This window comes from Dermacentor andersoni, chromosome 4, assembly GCF_023375885.2.
Source record: "Dermacentor andersoni chromosome 4, qqDerAnde1_hic_scaffold, whole genome shotgun sequence".
NCBI lineage: Eukaryota > Metazoa > Arthropoda > Arachnida > Ixodida > Ixodidae > Dermacentor > Dermacentor andersoni.
In genome coordinates this window covers 203612864-203623024 of record NC_092817.1, presented here as the reverse complement: position 1 = coordinate 203623024, position 10161 = coordinate 203612864, and positions in this window count along the sequence as shown.

The following is a 10161-nucleotide window of genomic DNA, read 5'->3' as shown; positions in this document are numbered from 1 at the left end:
ATAATATTGTGACGGGGGGGGGGGGGGCAAGACCTGGCAACACAAAAGGGAAAATGTATTTAGGTAATATATACAGAGAGAAGCCGAGATGGTGGAACAACCACACGAGCACGTCTTCGATCCTCGTCTTCATCCCCTCGCTGGCGCCTTCTACAATACGTTTTCTTAGCAAGCACAACTAGGCCAACAAGCAGTTTCGTTGCCTTCTACAATGCTTGGGAATGGCTTGCAACAATGTCTCTCTCTATGGGAGGCAGCTAACGAGGTGATTTGTCTACGAATATGCCATCAGTCTTTCAATATAGGCATTGCTGTTTGTTGAATGGAGTGTGATATTTAGTGAAACTGTATTCGTACTTTGAAAGTGCAGTGTTTTGTTATTTGTCCAACGGACACATGTATAAATGACATGATTTGTGAAATTTATTTTACGTATTTACAAATTCCACTTTTTCATTTATCTGCCTAACCTTGTATAGACTCTCGCATTTAAAAATTATTGTAAATATCTTTCATATTTATTCGTTCAAAAAAGTTTTTACGAGCTGGGTGGCGACTATTTGACCAGGAGTTTCAGCATGAAGTATTCTTGCAGTCTGGCATGGCTCTTTGTGCCAGTAAACGCATGTGCTGTAGAGTACTCAAAAGTAGTGAACGAAGTCATTTGTCTGTATTGGTACAATAGAAGTGGGTGAGGATGTTATTCTGCGAACGTCAAAACATGGGTGCACCTAAACTAGTGACGTCGTGGCCGCTAAAATTGCTTCGAACTCCTCCAAATGGCAAATCCCGCTTTTTCGTGTAAAATTTTCGCTGATGGGCGCGAAGCTGCACCAAAAAGTGTTGTGTACTACATTGGAAAAACCAAGCTAAAGTCTGAGGTTGCAGCATTTTGCTATCGCACATGACATCATTTGTCAGGTGCACATGTCTTGCGAGTGCATGGAGGAAGGGAAATGTGCACACGGGTGTAACGCTACTCGATAGAAATGCAGCGGTCGCAGTCATTCCTGTAGCGGCACTTTCGAAGCTAAACGCCAATCTTAATTGCACCTTATGTAAAAGCGTAGTATTGATGCACTGAAGCTTTTACGCAATGAAACTTCGGCATGGCCGCTTCAAGTACGTGTATCATGGTTAAAATTAAAAGGGAAGGGGGGAACTCCTTGCTTTGCTGTGACTTCGCTGTTTCAAGCATATCATGTTCCTGACACGCTCCCATGGCCAAGTGGCTCAAACTTTTACCTTTGTGTGTGAATATGCAGCTCACGCCGTTCTCGGGCCACAAGTGGCATTTTGGTGTCTGCGAACGATCTTTCGGCTGCACTTATCAGTCATGATCAAACACTAGCAAACAGTACTCTGTGCTAATATCCAAACTTGTCTTTGACGTAGGGACTACCAGCTGGTGTGCTTTATAACTCGATTTTTTCGCACAGTGCACTATGAGACCGGGCTGATTCCAGCTGCTGTTGCCTACTTGGTCTCTCCACTCCCTGGCGAATTTAATAATCTATGCATATTATTTCCCATACAGGCTTACATTGTCAATTGTTAGTATTTCCTGCCTAAAATTTCTTTCTAAACTAGTCATTATATGCATACCTAGTCATTTTGCAGTAGATTAGGTTCCACACTGACTTGATTATTGTGCAATACATAAGTGCAATCCTACAGGAGTTTGATAACTAGAGTACAGCTAGCACTTATTCACAATAGTGGCATATTAAGCGACAAAGTTCTAAAATTCATTATTAAGCGTAATATCTTATTTGGTCACATAATTTATTGTAACACCCGTTCTCGGCCACAGCTATTATTTTTTATTTAAAGAGGGATTTTCTTCTTTTCCTGTACATTGTGTTGCTTCTCAAGAAACCAATTTATCCACTCGTGAAATTATGTATTTAGATGCGCCAAAATTCAAGTTTTCTGTTTCAAAATGCACATTTAGCTCCACCAGAAAGCTGCTCCAAATATCCTCGGCCAGTCACATTGCTGTTAGCACGCCTGTGTGTACAAGAAGCAGCTAACGATGGACTTGCCCATGAGTCTTCCTAAACAATGTACAATGCCTATATTAAATGTGTTTGTCAAAGATTGGTGGTGAGGTAATCGCACTCTCCGAACCGGAGGGGATTGGGCGACAACAAACCCACCCCGCGTGCGTTTAGTGAGGGTTCGACTGCTGACCGGCGATAAGGTCCACGCCTGATCGACCGTGAACCAGAGGCATGAGACGGGAGGCGACGTACCACTAACACATTTAATTTAATAAAATAAAATCATGGGCAAAACATAATAAAAGAAAAAGAACATACAAATTACAAGCCGTGGGGCCTAGTTCGCGGAAGGCGTGCGGGTCACACAGCACACGCCCTGACGCCACTCGCGCGACACTAAGCCCACCACGTGGGAGCTCCTAACACTCGCGAATAAACAAAAAAATACGCGACAAAAATGAAAAATACACGCGACAATAAATGCGACAAACACTACACTAACAGAGCATACAATAATTAACACGCGATGGATAAATAAATGAAAGATTAAACGCGATTAAAAAAAAAAGAGTCCGGCGGAAAGTTCTGAGAGCGGGCTGGAACACGAGGCTTAACTGTGGCGTGCTTGCCGAGATCCCGGTCTGAAGAGCGTCGGGCTGCTGGTACCTCGCTGCCGAAGATCCTGACGGACTTGCACCGTCTGTCGGTCGAACGGCGAAGACTTCGGCCTGGAGGTTTCAGCCTGCCGACCACATCTTCAGCTGTCTCCCGGTGCACGACCACCCTGCTCCGTCTTCCAAGCCACTCTGCCGGCTCGCCGAGCCGCCTCGTCCCTCCGTCGCGCTCAGGCGACCCACGTGATCAACCCGTCGGGCGGGTTCAGGGACAATGGGGAGCGCTCTCCCTCATCGCCGTGCAAGCAGCGTTGCGGCTGCGGTGGCAATGTCGGCCCACTCGAGAGGGGCGCGGGCATGCAACTCTGTGACACCACCCCGACGACAAGAATGTTATTCTAATAACATTCAAACTAACACAGAGTCATGTACGCGCACCTTAAGGAGACCGCACTCCCCACGCACTCGAAGGTCACGCGCACAATCACGTCGTCGTGTGGGTCACGGCACTTCGCACAAGGCACCTGTCCGCGCACATCGCCGCCTCGCTCTCGGCCAGTCAGTGCAGTCCACAGCCCAACTCAACGCAAAAGAACGGAAAACTAGTGATAAAATAATGGTCCCGAGAATCCCCAGCTCCAAAATGAATACGATACGGTATTGTCCCCTTGGGCCCTGTGACTGGCGCAAACCACGGCAAAGCCGGTATGCGCAGTCTACACGCAACCCGTATCCCACACACACAAAACAAAACGTACAAAAATCACAGATCGGTGTATTGAAGGGCAGGAAAACCAAAGAACAAACGCAGTGAAACATTAAAAAAATGTAGCGAGGCACTATTAACCAAACTAAATTATAATGCGGTGCCGGCTTCCCTTCTCAATACCCGCTTCTTTCAGTCGTACTCGCTGGGGTCGCAATCCTGCCGTCCCCCGAGCTTTCCCGACGCAGAGGTGGCGAGACGCGCTACCCGCTCCACAGTGATATGTCACCTCGCGCCCCGGTTGCCTGCTTTTGGCTCGGTGATTGGGGTACACTGAACCTTGCCCGGTCCTCACCCACGGGCAGCGCCTGACCAACCGGGTGCCACGAAGTGCGCGGCTTGGCGGCACCTGCCGCAGCGAATGTATCGCTCGCGCTCTCTTTCGCGGCGACGAGCAACGCTCCGCGACCGCCGAGCTCCGTCGACGCCTCCGTGACCTCTGCGCCATTTCGCGCGGCCTCTTCCTCACCCTCTGCAATCTGCTAGCGGTCCGTACCTCGTACCTCCGCGGTGTGCGGTAACCCGCCAGCCTCCGCCGCGCCACACACTTCGCCGCCTCTCTCGGCCTGCGATGGCACAATTTGCCTGCGCGGCGGCTGACGTTTTTCGTGGTCGGCTTCTGACCATCGTTACCCGCCACACCGCCTGATTCTCGGAGCACCGGCCTCACGTTCGCTTCGAAGGCCCCGGCGCCCAAGGGCTGAGGCACGAGGTAGGATTCGGGCTGGGCACGAACCTGCGCAAGGCTCACTCCAGAGGGATGAGGTTGGTCAGCGGCGACGGTCGAGCCCGGCAGGCACTCTGTGTTCCGAATGCTCTCGTCACGGCCCTCCCTCGCGCGCAACAGCGCAATTTCCCTCTCTAACTCGAGGACGCGCTGGGAAGACCGTGCCGCATCGCACTCCTCCGCCTCGCGTTGTCGCAGCTCTCGCGCTTTCCTGCGCTCGCGACGATCCGCCTCTTCTTTGGAGCGCATGTCGCGCACAAACTCCCGGAGCGCTGGCCCCTCAAGGCCCATCTGCCTCCCGACGGCCACGATGCGCTCCAATTCCTCGAGGAGTCCATCAGCCATATCTCGGCCTTCTCCCGCTCTCGGCGATAAGCGTCTGTTACGCCCGCTATGCCTCGTGGTCACGGAAGATCGTGGTCAGCAAGTCCTGTCGTGCGGACGCCAGTTGTCAAAGATTGGTGGTGAGGTAATCGCACTCTCCGAACCGGAGGGGATTGGGCGACAACAAACCCACCCCGCGTGCGTTTAGTGAGGGTTCGACTGCTGACCGGCGATAAGGTCCACGCCTGATCGACCGTGAACCAGAGGCATGAGACGGGAGGCGACGTACCACTAACACATTTAATTTAATAAAATAAAATCATGGGCAAAACATAATAAAAGAAAAAGAACATACAAATTACAAGCCGTGGGGCCTAGTTCGCGGAAGGCGTGCGGGTCACACAGCACACGCCCTGACGCCACTCGCGCGACACTAAGCCCACCACGTGGGAGCTCCTAACACTCGCGAATAAACAAAAAAATACGCGACAAAAATGAAAAATACACGCGACAATAAATGCGACAAACACTACACTAACAGAGCATACAATAATTAACACGCGATGGATAAATAAATGAAAGATTAAACGCGATTAAAAAAAAAAGAGTCCGGCGGAAAGTTCTGAGAGCGGGCTGGAACACGAGGCTTAACTGTGGCGTGCTTGCCGAGATCCCGGTCTGAAGAGCGTCGGGCTGCTGGTACCTCGCTGCCGAAGATCCTGACGGACTTGCACCGTCTGTCGGTCGAACGGCGAAGACTTCGGCCTGGAGGTTTCAGCCTGCCGACCACATCTTCAGCTGTCTCCCGGTGCACGACCACCCTGCTCCGTCTTCCAAGCCACTCTGCCGGCTCGCCGAGCCGCCTCGTCCCTCCGTCGCGCTCAGGCGACCCACGTGATCAACCCGTCGGGCGGGTTCAGGGACAATGGGGAGCGCTCTCCCTCATCGCCGTGCAAGCAGCGTTGCGGCTGCGGTGGCAATGTCGGCCCACTCGAGAGGGGCGCGGGCATGCAACTCTGTGACAGTGTTATGGCAAACTTTGTTGGTATGTGTTCTATGGAAGCGTGTACAAGTGGTACGTTTGTGCAAGTTTGTTGTTACATATGCACAAATTTCAGTTTTATTTTTATCTGCCTAACTTCGTAAAGACACCCTCATGTAAAAAACACATTTCCTATTATTAGTCATTCTTAAAGAAATTTCTATCGATGAGCTGCAGAGTGATTTTCTAACCTGGAGCTGTGACATGAAGTAATGTTGCAGTCTGGCGTGGCTTCGTGCAGTAAATGTTCTGTTCTGGTTGTTTTTCGTTTGTCTCTGCAATAGTTGTGACATTCCATGAGCTCGATGACATGTCTTTTTTTTTCACTAGTTGTACAATGTTTCCTATATGCAAAAAGAATCTGCTATCTGAAATAACAATGTCAATAAATGCCAGTTACATAAAATTGTTTTCACGTATTGCAGACTGCATTGGAAGCAAGTCCAAATTATGGGATGGTGCTTTACGCATATTGTAGTCACGATTACGAAAAGTTAAGGACAGTCGCAGAGATTCGCTTTTAATTCAATGAAATCGCTACATGCATTGAAACCGCGGTTATCCTTCCAGCAGATGCCTTTGTTTCAGCACGAAAAGAATGTTGTCCACTCCATTTTTCAAAATTAAGGGGGTCATGTGATTGCGGGACGTCCCCATCTTTGAAAGATTAAGAATAAACTTTCCAAGGCTTCCTATTTATTATTATGGATGTTGTGGGGACGATGTTATCTTGCAAGCGTGGCTCCCGTGTCCTGTAATCCGGCTTCGCCGCATGGCTTTACGGCGGCGGTCGGTGTGCTTTCAGAGAAGTACGATAGATGGCGTGAGTGTTGCGCTGCTAGCGCCACCTAACGGCGGGGTTACTTGGGAGCAAAAGGGCGAAGGCTGTTCCTTTCCGTCTTGGAGTCTGCAAGCGGCGTGGACGTACCGCGCGTGCGCCGACCCATGCTTTTGCGAGACCGCCTCGCGAGGCCTCATTCGAATGCGCCACAGTTCGCATGACGCTACACGCGAACGACCAGGCGTTGGTGGCCAGCATGGGACGGACATACTCGGTCGTAGTGAGTCGGACTTCCTAGACTTGTCGCGCGCCGATCGGCATGTTCTGTGGATAGCCATTCGGCTCGCAGGCATTGGTGCATTAAAAGTGCAATAAATGCCCTTGTGATTGTTCGCACTACTGCGTTGTCGTTACTTTGCCCCAAGAGTACAGGTGAGACCCGACAATGTTCGAATACACGAATCGAATAGTAAACATTCGAATAGTTCAAATAGCGAAGGCCTACTATTTCGTTACTCTGTGAAAGTCCCGGCTGTGGTCAGTGCCTTGACACAAGCAGCTTTTCCATGGCTGTTCATACAAGGTTTGTCCTAGGCCAGCAGCACCAATAGAAACACTTCTCGTATTCAACTCGGAACAGAGAATGGCGACAGCAGAGCACCTGTGGAAAGCGCGAAAGCGTGCGAGAATATCGGGCCGATTAGCGACTGGAATGCATGTGCATTCACGTACGCTGTTCAGACCTTTATCTACATGCGAGATTAATCACGCAGACGAACTTGTCAGCGTGCTTGCGGTGTAGTGGCCAGCCGGACACAGCGTTACCGGCCATGAATGTAATCCGGACATGTCGGCTCGGGACTGATCAGCGATGGCCCACCAGCGCCAAAGCTTCCGCGACTGCTCAGGCCTGTTATCGCGTTAACCACTGAATTCTTTATTCGTGCTGCCGCTTACACACAAGACTAGCACAACAAATTGGCTTTCATATGTACGGCTTCAAACTTAACAATCTTAATACTGATACGCTACTCCGATGGATCGAAGAATTCTTATCTGACCATTGTCAGTACGTTGCAGCTAATAAAATCTGCAGTCCAATCAGGCGTGCCACAAGGTTTGGTCTTAGCTTCTCTGCCACTTCATATTGTAACGTTGCGGTCACAGTAAAGAACACAGTGACGAAAATTGTGAATCACGAAAGTAACTCTTTGTTGACCGGTCATGTGCCAAGAAATAAGCAACAGTCAAGCGCAACAATAAGGGCGACCACAGTCGGCGCAATCGAAAGTATTTGCGGGTAAAGTGCGTCGTCTTTTATACGTCGCTCGACGAAGGTTCCAGGGAAATCGCTGCTGCCTGCATGTCTTCCAGAAAGTACTACACAATTCGCGTTGTGCATACAATATAATTGCACAAGGTTCGGCGAGACCATTTCGATAATGATCGATAATCAAAGATAACATTCGAGTAAGTTCCAATCATATAGGCCTGTCCTGGGCTGAACGATAATGTTGCACATTTGTTAGCCGGTGAAAAGCGGTCACGCGAGAAAATGAAACAAGTACGCGTGTCAATAGGATCCGGAAGCTTGGGAGCTGCAGGAGGGCCAGAGATAAAGTTGGAAGGCGATTCAACTTTCGGCTAGTCCATGAAAGACTGTCTTCCTGAGGGATCTGGGGGTCAGATAGGGGTGGATTCACTGCGCAGCGCACTTCATCGCGTCGCTCCTCGCGTGAGCGAGGTGGGAGGAGCGTCGGGCTCGTAAAATTTTTGTGACTGCACTATCTCCGATCGGCCCACTATTCAAGTGTGAAGACGTGTAAATAAATTTTATATACTTTCAGGAATTTAACGTCTAAAAACTGCGATCTGATTATGGAGCATGCAATTATGAGAGAAACACGTCTGGGCCATAAAAAGGTTTCAATATCAGCCTTCTGTTCGGTTACACATGCGTGCAAGAGTAAATGCATGTGCACCAAAGACACAAGAATAAAACAAGTAATTTCCAACCCTGCTACAGTCTTTCACGTCTTCTCTCTGCGTGCACGTCTCCTCACCTTTCTTTCTCCTCGACGAACATCAAACATCACCTTCGTCCTCCTGGCATCACTCCTTCGACGTCTCGCAATGTGCATTTGCATGAAATACTACAAATCTATGCATCATATTTAATCAACCACTTCGTAAAAGCTCACAAAGGTTCCAACTTGTGCACTGTATCTGCATTTTCTTTGCATTTTCTTTTTCTCACCTTCAATTGTGTTTTGTTATTGACAAGGATACTTTGCAAGAGCTCTTTTTCGTTAGCACAATGACTTTCTTTGCAAACTTGCTAAAATACAATGAATCAAAATAGGTAATTATGTTTGCTGTGCAAATGAAGAAATTGGTCAGCCCATATATTTCATGAGCAAAAAATTTCATGCGATGGCTAAAGAAAATTTGCTTTGGGTCTTTGAAAATCGCACAACTGTACAGATTTCAGAGTCCAACAACGAGTGATTCTATATCGTGTGCACTTACGGTAAGCCAGATTTAACTTTACATTGCCTCATAGAGTTCAGTAACATTTCGAGTTGGGCCTGTTGGTTTTCCCATCACTTACAAGGGAACAGCATAAGAATACATTGAAGATAAAGCAACTCATGAATAAAATGCACAGCACTATGCTTTCAACAAACGTTTACTTTGCCAGTAGACAGGATTGTATGCGAATCTTCATAAAAAAACAAACTTGTCGACCATGCAGTTCAACGTCATCCTGGTGTGAATTTCCATGACTGTGGCTAAAAACCCACCCTCAATGAATGCAATGTTACTTCTAGAAAAACGTCGGCACCTACAAGAGTTATCTAGGCTGTGAAAACAACACATGCTGGTAATAAATGCGTAGGCTGTTCTCCTGTAGAGCTTTGTGGGAAAAAGAGTATTTTTCAGAAGAAACCGGCAACTGGTGTAGTGACATGATTATTGGAGCAGTATATACTGCTGGTATTTCTCATATTGTTGTGATGGTCCGTATAAAAGCTTGTTTACTGGCAAAATGAATGTTTGTTGAAAGTACACCATTGCGAGTGGATTATTTGGCCATCATCATATTGTTACGCTGTTCCCCCGTAAGCAATGCCTAAAAGAACACAGTAAACAAAGGAAACAGAAATGTGCGCATTGCGTAACTTTATTTCTTACACATCAGCGACACTGCACTGCCGCTCAAAGAAGCAGACAGTTACTCATCGGGCAAGAAAGTGCGCCTTACTTTGAACATACACGAAAGGGACGGAAACCGGACTTTGGTAACACCGAGACGAGCACAGGTGGGCACAAACATGCCACGTGGAGCCAAGGTGTTTAAAAATATAATAAATTATACAACGCCTTTGCATATTCAAGGTGCACAGCTAAATGAACTGTCCAAGGTTTCACACCGAGCTTTTCTGTGCCACACCTCTACCTAGCCTAAAGGTGTGTCATTCGACTTAAAGGGACACTAAAGGGAAACAATAAATCAGTTTAGGCTGATAAATGTACTCTTAAAAAACTGTACTTTCATTCATTTCCCTGGCAATAGACTGTTTATTAGAAGCAAAGAAGAAAGACGTTTTATTTCTTAAATTTCGCACTGAAATTCTAGTACCAGCACATCGGTGTGATGTCACGGTCATCGCATTTCCTCATATATAGGCAGCAATGGCTCAGTAAAAATTCTTGAAACTCGGCAAGTTCAGCTTTTGCCTTTTTTATAATAGAATGCAGTCTATCTTTACCGATAAGAGTATTAACCAGGCCCACGTAAATGCCATCAAAGTCCGTGACGTTATAGTGAGCTGGTGCGGAAAGTCTGTATTTTCTGGCTTACCAACCTTCCCGTCATGATGAGAGTGACTTTTTTGCATTT